This window comes from Brassica rapa, chromosome A08 (genome assembly GCF_000309985.2).
Source record: "Brassica rapa cultivar Chiifu-401-42 chromosome A08, CAAS_Brap_v3.01, whole genome shotgun sequence".
NCBI classification, from domain to species: Eukaryota; Viridiplantae; Streptophyta; class Magnoliopsida; order Brassicales; family Brassicaceae; genus Brassica; species Brassica rapa.
The window spans coordinates 11,967,380-11,979,085 of NC_024802.2; the positions used below are offsets into that span (position 1 = coordinate 11,967,380).

The 11,706-nt window shown below is 28.3% G+C and overlaps 1 long non-coding RNA gene across 5 annotated transcripts; it reads left to right on the plus strand.

Annotated features, from left to right (window-relative positions):
* Positions 1-4,696: 4,696 nt before the first annotated feature.
* Positions 4,697-11,483, plus strand: LOC103834194. Of its 5 annotated transcripts, none has more exons than XR_004450355.1 (4): positions 4,697-10,358; positions 10,440-10,638; positions 10,859-10,989; positions 11,076-11,483. It is a non-coding gene; the product is annotated as an uncharacterized LOC103834194 (long non-coding RNA). The 5 variants fall into 5 exon arrangements; XR_004450353.1 differs by having other exon boundaries at positions 4,698-10,201; positions 10,859-10,993; XR_004450354.1 differs by having other exon boundaries at positions 4,698-10,201; positions 10,446-10,638; positions 10,859-10,993.
* Positions 11,484-11,706: the final 223 nt, after the last annotated feature.

Sequence of the window (11,706 nt, forward strand, 5' to 3'; positions counted from 1 at the left end):
AATTAAAATTAAAAATTATGTTAAAATTTGATTTATTTGGATATATATTAGTCCGCACAAGTGTGCGGGTCATCATCTAGTTAAACAGTAATTAAATAGACAGATTAAATAACTGTAATTTTTTTCATAAATTGGAATTACTTAATTTTGTATATAATTATAATTACATCATTATTACACATAATAATTTGTATAGAAATTATAAATGGGTTATGTAAATCAAAATCTATGGCCCAATTTTAATGGATTTTGTAACTGTTTGAAATAGTTTGTTTCCTGTTCTTTCAATATTTATAAGAGGATGGCGTAGAAATGACTGTGGAGAAGGAAAAAGTTTTTGGTTAAAAAAATTGTTGCAAAATATGAGGGCATATTTTACGGGATTAAGGAGTTAGATGACCAAATTTTGAAATTGATTTTAGAATAATTGATTTGATTCCTGGAATGTTCTTGTTTTATTGGATAAATAATTAAAAAAATAGATATGCTCCATATATTAAGATACAATCGATTATTAACTATGGTATTAAGGTTACATATTATTTAGCTATCGATAATATGGTGGTAAAGTCCAAAAAAGTATATTAGTTGCTAATTTAACTGATAGTAAATAATGGTCAGGATTAGTAAGAAAAAAATTGTAAAAGAAAAAAAATTAGATATAAATAGAGGTTCCCTATTTGTCGCTGTGATTATGATGTGGAGGTTACTTTAGTTTGTTAGGCGTGTGAAGGATAAACTAAAGCTATTAAAGAATAGTGGTTAAGTTGGAAAATTATATAAAGGGGTGGTTATGTTCGAAAATGATGGATACATGTAGTGTTGCCATTAATTGTTGGATCCAACTTTTATCAATGGGTCATACATGTGCTTTAATAGAATAGACTAGACTAGATATTTTTAATTAAGTTCGCAGACATAATAACTCTTAAAAATATATTTTATTATATTTATTTTTATTTAATTATTTTTATTCAATTTTAAAAATATAAAGTAATCATTTTTAATTGAGATTAATTTTGTTTTTCTGAATAATAATTTTTTATACATCTTTTATTTTCGTATTATATTGAGCAATAGATATCTCTTTTTTTTAAAAAAATAATTTGTGTCATCAATTATTTCTTATAGTGATTATAAAATTAAACAAACAACCAATTGGTAAATAATATATATGATATTATTTAAAATGAATGATATAATTATTTAAAAGCAATAATATATATTTAAAATATATTTTTTTGTAGAAGTAGATAAAACTTTGTAGCTATAAAACAGAATTAGTTGCATAGAAGTTTAATTTGCAGAATAAATAATACTATAAGACTATTTACATATGTTATCTATATTTTATTATTTTATATCTTAAACATATATTATAATACCATGTATATATTATATTTAATAAAATCATAAACATGAGCAGTATACAAAATAATTTATTCATAAAATTTAAATATAATAAATAAATACATTCTTACCATTTACAATTCTTATTTAAAACACTGAAAATATATAAAATTTCAATAAAGAAATGAATATTTTAGTTTTCCTGTGTTATTAATTTGTTCTTTTGCAAGTTTATAATAAATCACATGTAATATTTAAAATTTCTTGTGTTTTATGATTATGATAATGATTATATACTTATTACTTTATATTATTTTCTCTATAATTGAATTATGTTATAATTAATATTCTGCCATGTCATAATTAATAAAGATCTATGTCACTTTTTGTTTGTATGTCGTCATTTTTAGAGTGATTGTAGTGATGACACATGTACAAATCACTTCGAAAACAACGTCTAAAAGATTTATTACAAGGATAATCTCATAAAAATTACAATACTACTCCCTCCGTTTTATAATGTAAGTAGTTTTGGCTAAAAGCACAAAGATTAAGAAAATTATTATGTTTTAAAAAGTATTGTATATTAAATAGGTTAGATATAACTTAACCAATCAAAAATAAGTTTATTTAATTTGATTGGTCACACTATACTCAATAAATGTAAAAGTTACCTAGAAATATGAAAACTACTTACATTTTGAAACAAAAAAATTTCCCTAAAACTACTTACAATATGAAACGGAGGGAGTATTTTACAATATAATGTATCTATCCTCCTATATAAGTCACTTTAATGACTTCTCAATAGGTGGCAATCATACAGAGTTTCTTAGAAAATTTCTCTTAATCATATTGGTTGATTTTTTTTAAATATCAATACTATTAAAACAGAAGCAATTTTTATCTACTTACAAATAGTCTAGGTTAGACCATTATATTTAATTATATTTCATATTATTTCTATTCATATCTAATTTAATTATTAAATATACATCATACCTAAAATTAAGGAACTAACTAACTAATCTGTTATCTTTTAAACTAATGAATTTAATTTATATTAATTCGAAATTTAAATAACTATTCAATTATATTTTAGTTATTAATGTAATAAATACTTATATATATATATATATCTATTCATTTGTATATATACAACTATATATTAATCCAAATGCAAAAAAAAACAAATTGTTCAAAACCCTCACCAAATACATAAAAATATAATTTTATAGTTAAGAGTATTAAATATATATATGTTAAAATAAATATTAATAGTAATTATACGATGAAACATGTTACTGTTGATAGGTTTATGAATGTATTTTTTACGGATTACTGAAAGAGACATGTAACATATATATCAAATATAAACTTATTGAAAAAAATATTAACAAAAATATATCATAAAACATTACATTAACATGAATCGATGCCAGAGAGTAAGGGTTAATATTTTAATTATTTAAAAATATAATTATATATATATATATAAATTATAAAAATTAAGAACTAAATATAATAAAAATATATATCAAAATAAAATAATAAATATTTATATTTCTAATGCGAATAATGAAATTAGCTTTTAAATTTAAAATAAGCCATAGACAAAAAAAATCAAAAAGTATCTAATAACATGTGAATAACAAAAGTAAACTAACTAAATAAATAAACAATTTTTTTTGCAAATGTAAATCATTAATTTTTAATAGACGTATACACATTATTGATACTCAAATCTATTTCATTTTTAGTATGCATCCTCTCAAATATTGATCCATTAACAAGATGAAATTTTAGTTGGACTAAAATTGTATTTAAATTGGAATATCACTTTCATAATATATTCACTATTCATCTGAACATTCATGAATATATATTATAATACTCTAAATATAATAATAAATCAAACCGAAATATATATTGGGTCATCTACCAGCTCAACCGATAACCAGATCTCGGGTTTTAGCGGTTGTTACGGGTTTTAAAGAATTTTTAAATAACAGTTTTTTTTTAAAACTAAAATGAATTACATATGAGCCACCGAATTTACCAATTTTACTGCGGATCGGGTCGGGTTTCAAAACACTGAATATAATGTTCCATTTGTAATATCTAAGTGTAGATACAATTAAAATACAAATTTATATGAAATAAACTTGGAATGTTTCGAAAATGATCCCGCGCTTTGAAAGCGCGGATCAAAATCTAGTACTCTATTAAAATAGAGTCCTAAATTTATCTACTATTAAAGTTGTCATTTAAATTTTAGACTCTTTCAAGTTTGTTAGTAAGCTACTTAATTTATGGACCATTTAGAGTTATTAGTTATATATAACATATAACACGCTACTATGATAATAAAACTGGACAACTTAAACTAAATCAACGTGTAATCTATTATAAGTAAACCAACCTATTAATTCAAAATTAAAATAAAATTAGACCGAGTGCTATATAGAATTAGATTAGCTGTAGAATAACTCTCATTGGACCTCTTTTTCGTGTATATGAAACTTGGCTTTAAGTTGATTGACCCTTGATTCTTTTCTCTTACCAACATCATCATCACTTAAAGAACATGAATATTTTTTATCCTATCATTGCTGAATCAGTTACCTGTATCATATTTTGATAACCATATTAAACAAAAGTTGAAGAAGCTAAGCCATTTTTCATTTTCTTTTCTTGATCCAGAAAAATTGTCAAATAGTTAGCACCAACCAAACCAATCCGGTTTAATATGAGTTTCCAAAATTGCAAGAAATTATGAATAGTGTTATATTGTGTCTATATGTTTGAATTTATTATATGATCATCAATTATTCTTTCTAACCCAACAAATCATCTACGTTCAATTCGAAAAAGATAGTAGTAGCCACAAAATATGATAAGTAAAGTGTATATACTATACCGTCTTGATTTTTTTATTTTTTCTATTACTGATTTACTTAAACGAGTTCATCCTAAATATTTATATAGGAACCAAATAGGATTTTTTACACTTAAAGCAAATATATGTGCGTAAATATATGATACAATATTAACTGAAATCTTTGACTTTCTCACAAATTTTGATATTATGTATATATGTTTTTTTTAACTAACAATTTTGAAGATAATATCCGACTTCAGTGCTACGTTGCACGGAAGCTTCATCGGACGTCCGCTTCCCGCTTCGGAACCGGAATCGGAATCGGAACCTTGTGGAAGCTTACGGAATCTCGCTTCCAAAACGCTTCTAAAATATTCTCTTTAAAAACACATTGGAAGCTTACGATTCCATTTTGGAATCACGCTTCCATTTAAAAAAAAAACAATGTCTTATATCAATAAAAATATAAAATTATAGTTTTTAATTTATATATAATCCAAATTTTAATAGTATTGAATAGAGAGAATAGAAATATACAAATATTAAAACTAATACTATAAATTATCTTTATGCATTGAGGTTTTTATTAAAGATAGATCATATATTCAAATATATTATGTCAATTAATTATAAGGAATTGAAAAAATATAATATTATTTATTTAATTTAATTTATGTGTATTTTCACAGTTTAAATATGAAGTCATTTGAAAATTATTATAAAAATAAATGCTTTATTTTAAATTTAAATCATATAATTTTTAGTTTTAGATTTTAAAAAATAATCTTACATATGTATATATATTCATATATATATATATATATATATGGATACGTTTCCAACACGTATCCGCTTCTTAATTTTTTTAAAAATCTCGCTTCTGCGCTTCCATACGCTTCCGCTTCCACGTACCCGCTTCCGTTTCCATGTAAGATAGCTTCAGTGCAATTAGCTAATCTTCAAACTTTTTGGTACTCAACGATTTAATCTAATTCATTATACTATAAATATACCTCTAATATTTCTTTAATGAAATCACTCTTGTGCATTTAAAAGATGGCTTAAAAAACGCTTTTGCTTACAAAATAATTTCATATCCAATGGTTGTAAGGAAGAGAGAGACAGTGGAAACTTTGATTAGATCTAGAAAAACATATCATTTCTACTACTTTTCTTAGCTATCTTTAGAAAAATAAAAATGGTTAAAAGACAACACAATGTTTTCTCAGTGTTAAAGTATCGCTATATTAAGATATTAGAAGATCACATAACAATGTTCAGTTATTCAAAGTATTGAAGGGTCTCTTGCAAAATATGTTTGATCTTTAATAAGGTTTTAGATGATTTTAATGAATTGCATGGATTAAAGTGATTTTTGTTTAATCATCCTAGAATATCAACTAAAACCATGAGATTTGAATTTTAATTTTTTAACTAATAAATTCTTCCAAAACACTTTAAAATCACTTGAAAAATTTAAAACTATACAACTTAGAATATTATTAATAGCACTGGATTTCAGAGTACTTCATAAAATGTCAAGTTCAATAACACTAGATTTTAAATATCTTTTTTAATTCATATTTGAATAATAGTGAATTTGTCAAATCTCAATTGAATACACCTCTTCTCCCCCCCTCCCTCCTCCCCCCCCAAAACAAAAACAAAATTCCAAAATAATCAACTGAACCATATATTTCAACAGACCAAAAATAAACTCCAAATTTAATGGAAAATGTAAAATTATTTATAAAACTTATTTTACATAAATTTAAAATAAATGAAATCCCGCGCTAAGCGCGGGTTAGAATCTAGTTTTTTTTTAAATCAGAGGCAAAAAGTTAACCTAGAACTACTTAATTTAGGTTTCCAAACACTCTTCAACAATAAAGACAAAACTATACCCTTATCTCTTATCTCGTTTAGAATAACCCTTTTTGTGACCTTTTTCCAAGCTTTCCCTTTCATCATTTTAATTAGATTGGGGATTTAATTGATATGCTGAATCGAAGGCCGAGCAGAACTAGAGGAGTTCGACAGGTGGATTCGGCGAGGGCTAGGGTTACGAATCGGTGATTACGGTGAGGGCTAGGGTTACGAATTGGAGAACTGCTGCTATAGTTTACATGTACGAGAAATTTTTCTTATATAAATTTCATTTTGTTAAATACTGATTAAGAAAATAAAAATATATATTTTTTAAAAAGTTAAAAGATGAAAAACTAACGTGATGTTATTGTAGAAACTTGAAAAAAGAGGTTTCTGGTTTTTCTTTAGAAAGTAACAATTTGTTTCAAAAACCAGTTTTCCTAAATTATAGAGAATCTATTTCTTCAAACTTGATTGGCTAAAAAGTGGTTTTTCGAAAACAAAAACTAAACACTACTGCAGAATTAGAGTTAATTAGGGTTTGGTTAATTAGTTTTTGGTTTAATGTGATCTGGTTTTCTTAGTTTCTTTAATTCTAGTTTAGTTTTGCAAAACTAATTTTATTTGTAAATTGGTTTTAATTAACAAATATAATTTAATTTAATTTTAAATTTGGATTTATTTGTATTTTAATTTTAATATTAATTTATATTTAATTCCATTGTATGTTACATACACATTAATATATAATTGCTATTATAGAAAGACCTATAGCACGAAATATGAATCGTAGTTAACTTAATAACATCATCCAAAATATTGCTATCGCATATGTACATTTTTTTGTCATTGAAATCAAATTAAGGCCGAAGCCAACGTGTTCAACCGAAACTTGTTTATAGGAAAGCCATAAATAATAGAAAGACAACAACACCAGTAGGTGCCAAACAAAACCCATACACTAGGCAAAGAAAATTAAGTAGCAGGATTAACAGAGCACCTGCAGCGTCAAAAAAGTGTTATCATAGAGGGGATACCTACGATGGCTGTCTATAATATAGCATTTATGAATTCACTATAAAACATCTACGATAGCATATTTTCCGCATTAAGAATGTACATATTTCTTGTAGTGATTATATAAATGATTTATGTCTGATTGCACTATTAAACCGTTCTATTCCGGTCTGGTAACCCAGACCATCTCAAGTTTGAGTAATAGAATAGCCGTTCGCTGTAAAAAAAATGTCTTATAAAATTCACATTTGGCTATATTCCTTACACCATGCTGAATTTTTTTTGTAATATTTTTTCTATTAATCTGCATAATTCATTCTTTTGAGATTCTAAATACAAACTTCCTTATGTACAGAGGCGGACCCACGTGTTAGGAAGGGGTTGCACCTGCAACAGGTTAAATATAATATTAGTGAGTTTTATTCATTGTATACAAAGATAATGTAGCTCAGTTGGTACAAAGCCTGCTTTCTTGAACCCCCATTCCCGAGTTCAAACCCCCTAGATACCATTTTTTTCTTATTTTTATAAAAAGTATTTTATATTGGGCTGAAACTAAAACATTTGACACCCCTAAAAAGAGAGGCTGGGTCCGCCACTGCTTATGTAACAACGTTAACGAACCTTTTATCATACCAGTGGACTAAAGGACCTTCCACCACTAATTTCTTGTCCATCTGATGATTTAAGATGACCGTTAGGTGACGATACTGGCAGTGTTCATAGTGACACCAATCTCTCTTTGCTTTTCGTTCTCGATGAGTTGGAAGATGAGGATATATAACAGTTATCCATTGTGTTTGTTGCCTGCGCTGGAATACTTTAGTGGTGAATAATGATTTATGTATTTTGGGCCTTTTAATATTTTGGACTTTAGGTTTAGGCGTTTGAAAAAATGGGCCTTTATTGAATAAAGTACCGTTTTTTAGTAAACACAAAATCAACATTTTTGCGGGGAACCATATAATTTAATATTCAGATCACATAAATCTGATCAAATGTACAAGCAAATGGTTAAAATATGTGTGGTTTGACGACAGTGAATTGCTCGGAATTGGTTAAGGTTATCAATCATGGAGAAGAACTCCGAGATATAAGAGCTTTGATTTATGGTATACGAAGACTGAATTGGATGTATGCTGAGACGAGGAGAGTAGAATATCAAATACAAACTCATATATAATTCATGAATATAGATTGCAATAAGTGTATATATATTATCAACTCCAAATCACGGAGGCTCTTGTATCATGCATTAAGTTAATTAAACTACGTCAAATATGAATGGTTTTGTATTTTGGCAGTATTTAGTTATATATAGCGCTGAGGTTTTTGATCAAATAATCGTGAAAAGTTTAAATGCATACGAATCTTTTCAGTTTCGAGAGAGTTCTCGAGTCTGTTGCTGTCTTTCCTCGAGATTTCATATGATAATTTTTAATATTGTCAAGGTAGCCATCAACTCTATTATGATATTAACGAACAAATCCCAAAACTGGCCAAATTTTTTTTTTTTTTTTTTTAAAAACTGGCCAATTGTGTTATATTAAAAAACAAAATAATAATCTATTTTTTCAAAATAAAATAAAATAATAATAGGTACACTACAAGAAACATTGATTATTATAAGACGTATATTAACTATAATATGCATGGAAGTCTTACGTAAGTGCTTTTTCAATAAAAAGAAAGTCTTACGTAAGTGCCTTAAGTGGCCACATCAACTGCACAACCATTGCGATTTCGTATCAAATTATATCATTTTGTATGTATAATGTATACACAAATGTATCCCGTTTTTTATGTATAGATAAATGGATTTTTTGGTCATTATCTGCTGACTCTGCTCCTCTCAACTGTTTAGGGTTCAGAGTCTTTTGTCTATACGAACAATCTGTTAAACATAATAAGAAAATGAATATATACGGGAATTACAATCTATAGTTTATTGCCTATACTCGAAATTAACGGTGAGTACGTTTGTGTTTGGATAAATCGCAAGAAAGACGAACCACATTATAACTGAAATTGTTTTCTGAAATTAATGGTACTTAAAAATGAGGGGAATTTCAAAAGTTGACCACAAATTTGATTAAGAATGCTTAAGAATGTGATAATTGTGATATTTTGTTGCATTTATAAGAGCACTTCCATCCATGATATCTTATAGAAAATATATAATGAAGATAATATAATATAGACAAAAAATAATAACTTTTCTCAAAAGATAAATAATAACTCATAAGCAAATATCATACAATAACTAAAAGGAAAATATTCTCAATGCTCAAGCTGTCCACGTCAGATTTTATATTCAGACCAATCAAAGGACAGTATTTTACCACATCACAACAACTTAGAGTAACTGGGCCTCCCGTGAAATTAAATTAAATCATGGCCCATAACCCTTATAAAACCTAGCTGCCAAAATCTCCTAAGCATCAATTAAAACGACGCTTTCCACTTCATCTTCTACACCTCCAATTCCTCAAATCGTCGTTACAGACCCCATTCCTGATCAATCAATGATGCTCTTTAATCCTTTCTTCATGGTTTCGTTCCATCTCCCCTTCATTCTCCTCTTATATAAATCTCTACATTTAAACCTAAATCCAGAAAAAAACGGAAATCTCCACAGAAAGATATCACGCTATAACCATGAAGTATACAATACTTTGTGATTTATATTGATTATATGATTTGATTTTTGATTGCATTTGTATATACAAAATTGTTCTGTCAATTATTATTGTTTGTTTCTGATGTCTGTCGATATTGGGTTATGCAAGTGTGTTCAGGAAGGAGAGGAAAAAATTGAGTTACATTAAGTTATATTATCTAGCAAGCAATCTGCAAAAGTGAAGTCAGCCCATATTAGGGTTGAGCTCCTCTTCTCTTCATCTCCGCCATTCGACCCCCGGCCTGAGTTTTAAAAGCGTTGATTCGTCTTCTTCCAAACAATCGAAGAGTAACCAGTTACGGAGTAACCAAGTTTCATGTTTAAATCTTCACTGAATTCTGTTTAGGCTTAACGGCAGTGAAGGTTCCGAAAATCTCAGAGAAATTAATCGTCGTCAGTAATCGGTATGTCTATGAGGTTTAGCGTTGTTTGGCTCTCGATTCATCTTCTCTTAGGCGTTAAAACTTGCATTGATTCATCGTCATTAACTATTTCGATCCACTGAAAAACGATCACTCATTCAATGACTCTTCCAAGCATTGAATCTCCACCTATAAAAAAGTTAGGCTCCTCCCTTGGAAATCATCTTCACATTTCAATATCAATAGAAATTTCTCTCAGTATAATTTTTTTTTTCCAAAGCCGCAGCTCAGGCCTTTAATGGCGGCGAAAGGAAATCTTGGTGGCCGAAGAAGGAAGGTCATCACTTGGCGGTGGTGGTGGTGGTCTGGGTTTGTTTGTGTAACGGGCGCCTGCACCTCCTGTCAAGTTCTCCGACGAGGGGCTATAAACAACATAATCTGTTGCTCATATCAAACGTGTCACTGAAATCTAAATTGAGGTTTCCGCTTCCTTCTTTCACCTTTTGTCTATGATAATGTTATATCAGTCATATATGTGAAGTTGAATTTGATTTGGTTCTTGCTGACAAAGCAAGCCTTTAGACTATATCAAATTAACTATGCCAAAGTGTGCTATGACATGACTCTTACAAGGTATAAACTTTACGTTTGATTAGAGTTTCTTTTTCTTTTTGAGCAACTATCATGTTGCTTTCACAGGCCTCAGTGGTTGTTAACTCAACAAAATGAATGCCATGGTGGAAAAATCATCTCTTATTACTTGATTCGTGCTCAGGTTTATATGTTTGCAGAGTTTGACAATGAAACCGGTGATGATCAATGCTTCTTCAGTAAGTAAGATGCTCAGATAATAGTCTGTTAGTTACACTTTCATCATAACTGCCTACTCAAACATGACACACATTATTCACCACAGGTCCACAGGTTATGTTAACACTTGCGGTAATTGCTTCAAAAGTTCTTCAAAGTATGGAGATGTCCAGAAAATAGAACCAGTAATGGTGTCAAATGTTAATTCGCCAGCATAGGTCAGTATCGTAGTAGGTTCTTCTTTTAAAGGAGCAGGTGTGGAGGACCCACTTGAGAGCAATATCCTACATGTCAGCAGAATCTACACATCTTAGTTTAAGTAGTCCGATTTCAAATTCTTCGCACAATAAAGTCATACTTTTGATTTGCTTATTTGCTACTTTTTATCAACTTGATAATGTCGCTGCGACTTTCCTGACGTTGAGGTACGATCATGAAAAGCAACAAATTTTTGGTCTCTGGATTCTCAATGGTGCATTTATAATAATAGTATTCAATTTCAGAATATTATTCAGAGACTGTCTCAGATTTTTGAAGAATGATACAATCAGTTTATAGTTACATGGTTTGATCCTCTCACACTAATAATATCTTTGACCATCAGGTTCACTTGCACGGAAATCTCCAATCCATTTTGTCTCTATTATTTGTTGTATCAATGTTAAGATAAAAGGGTATGGGTATTTTCATGAACTTTAAACTATTGAAGTACAAGGACAATGTTTACAAACCAATTT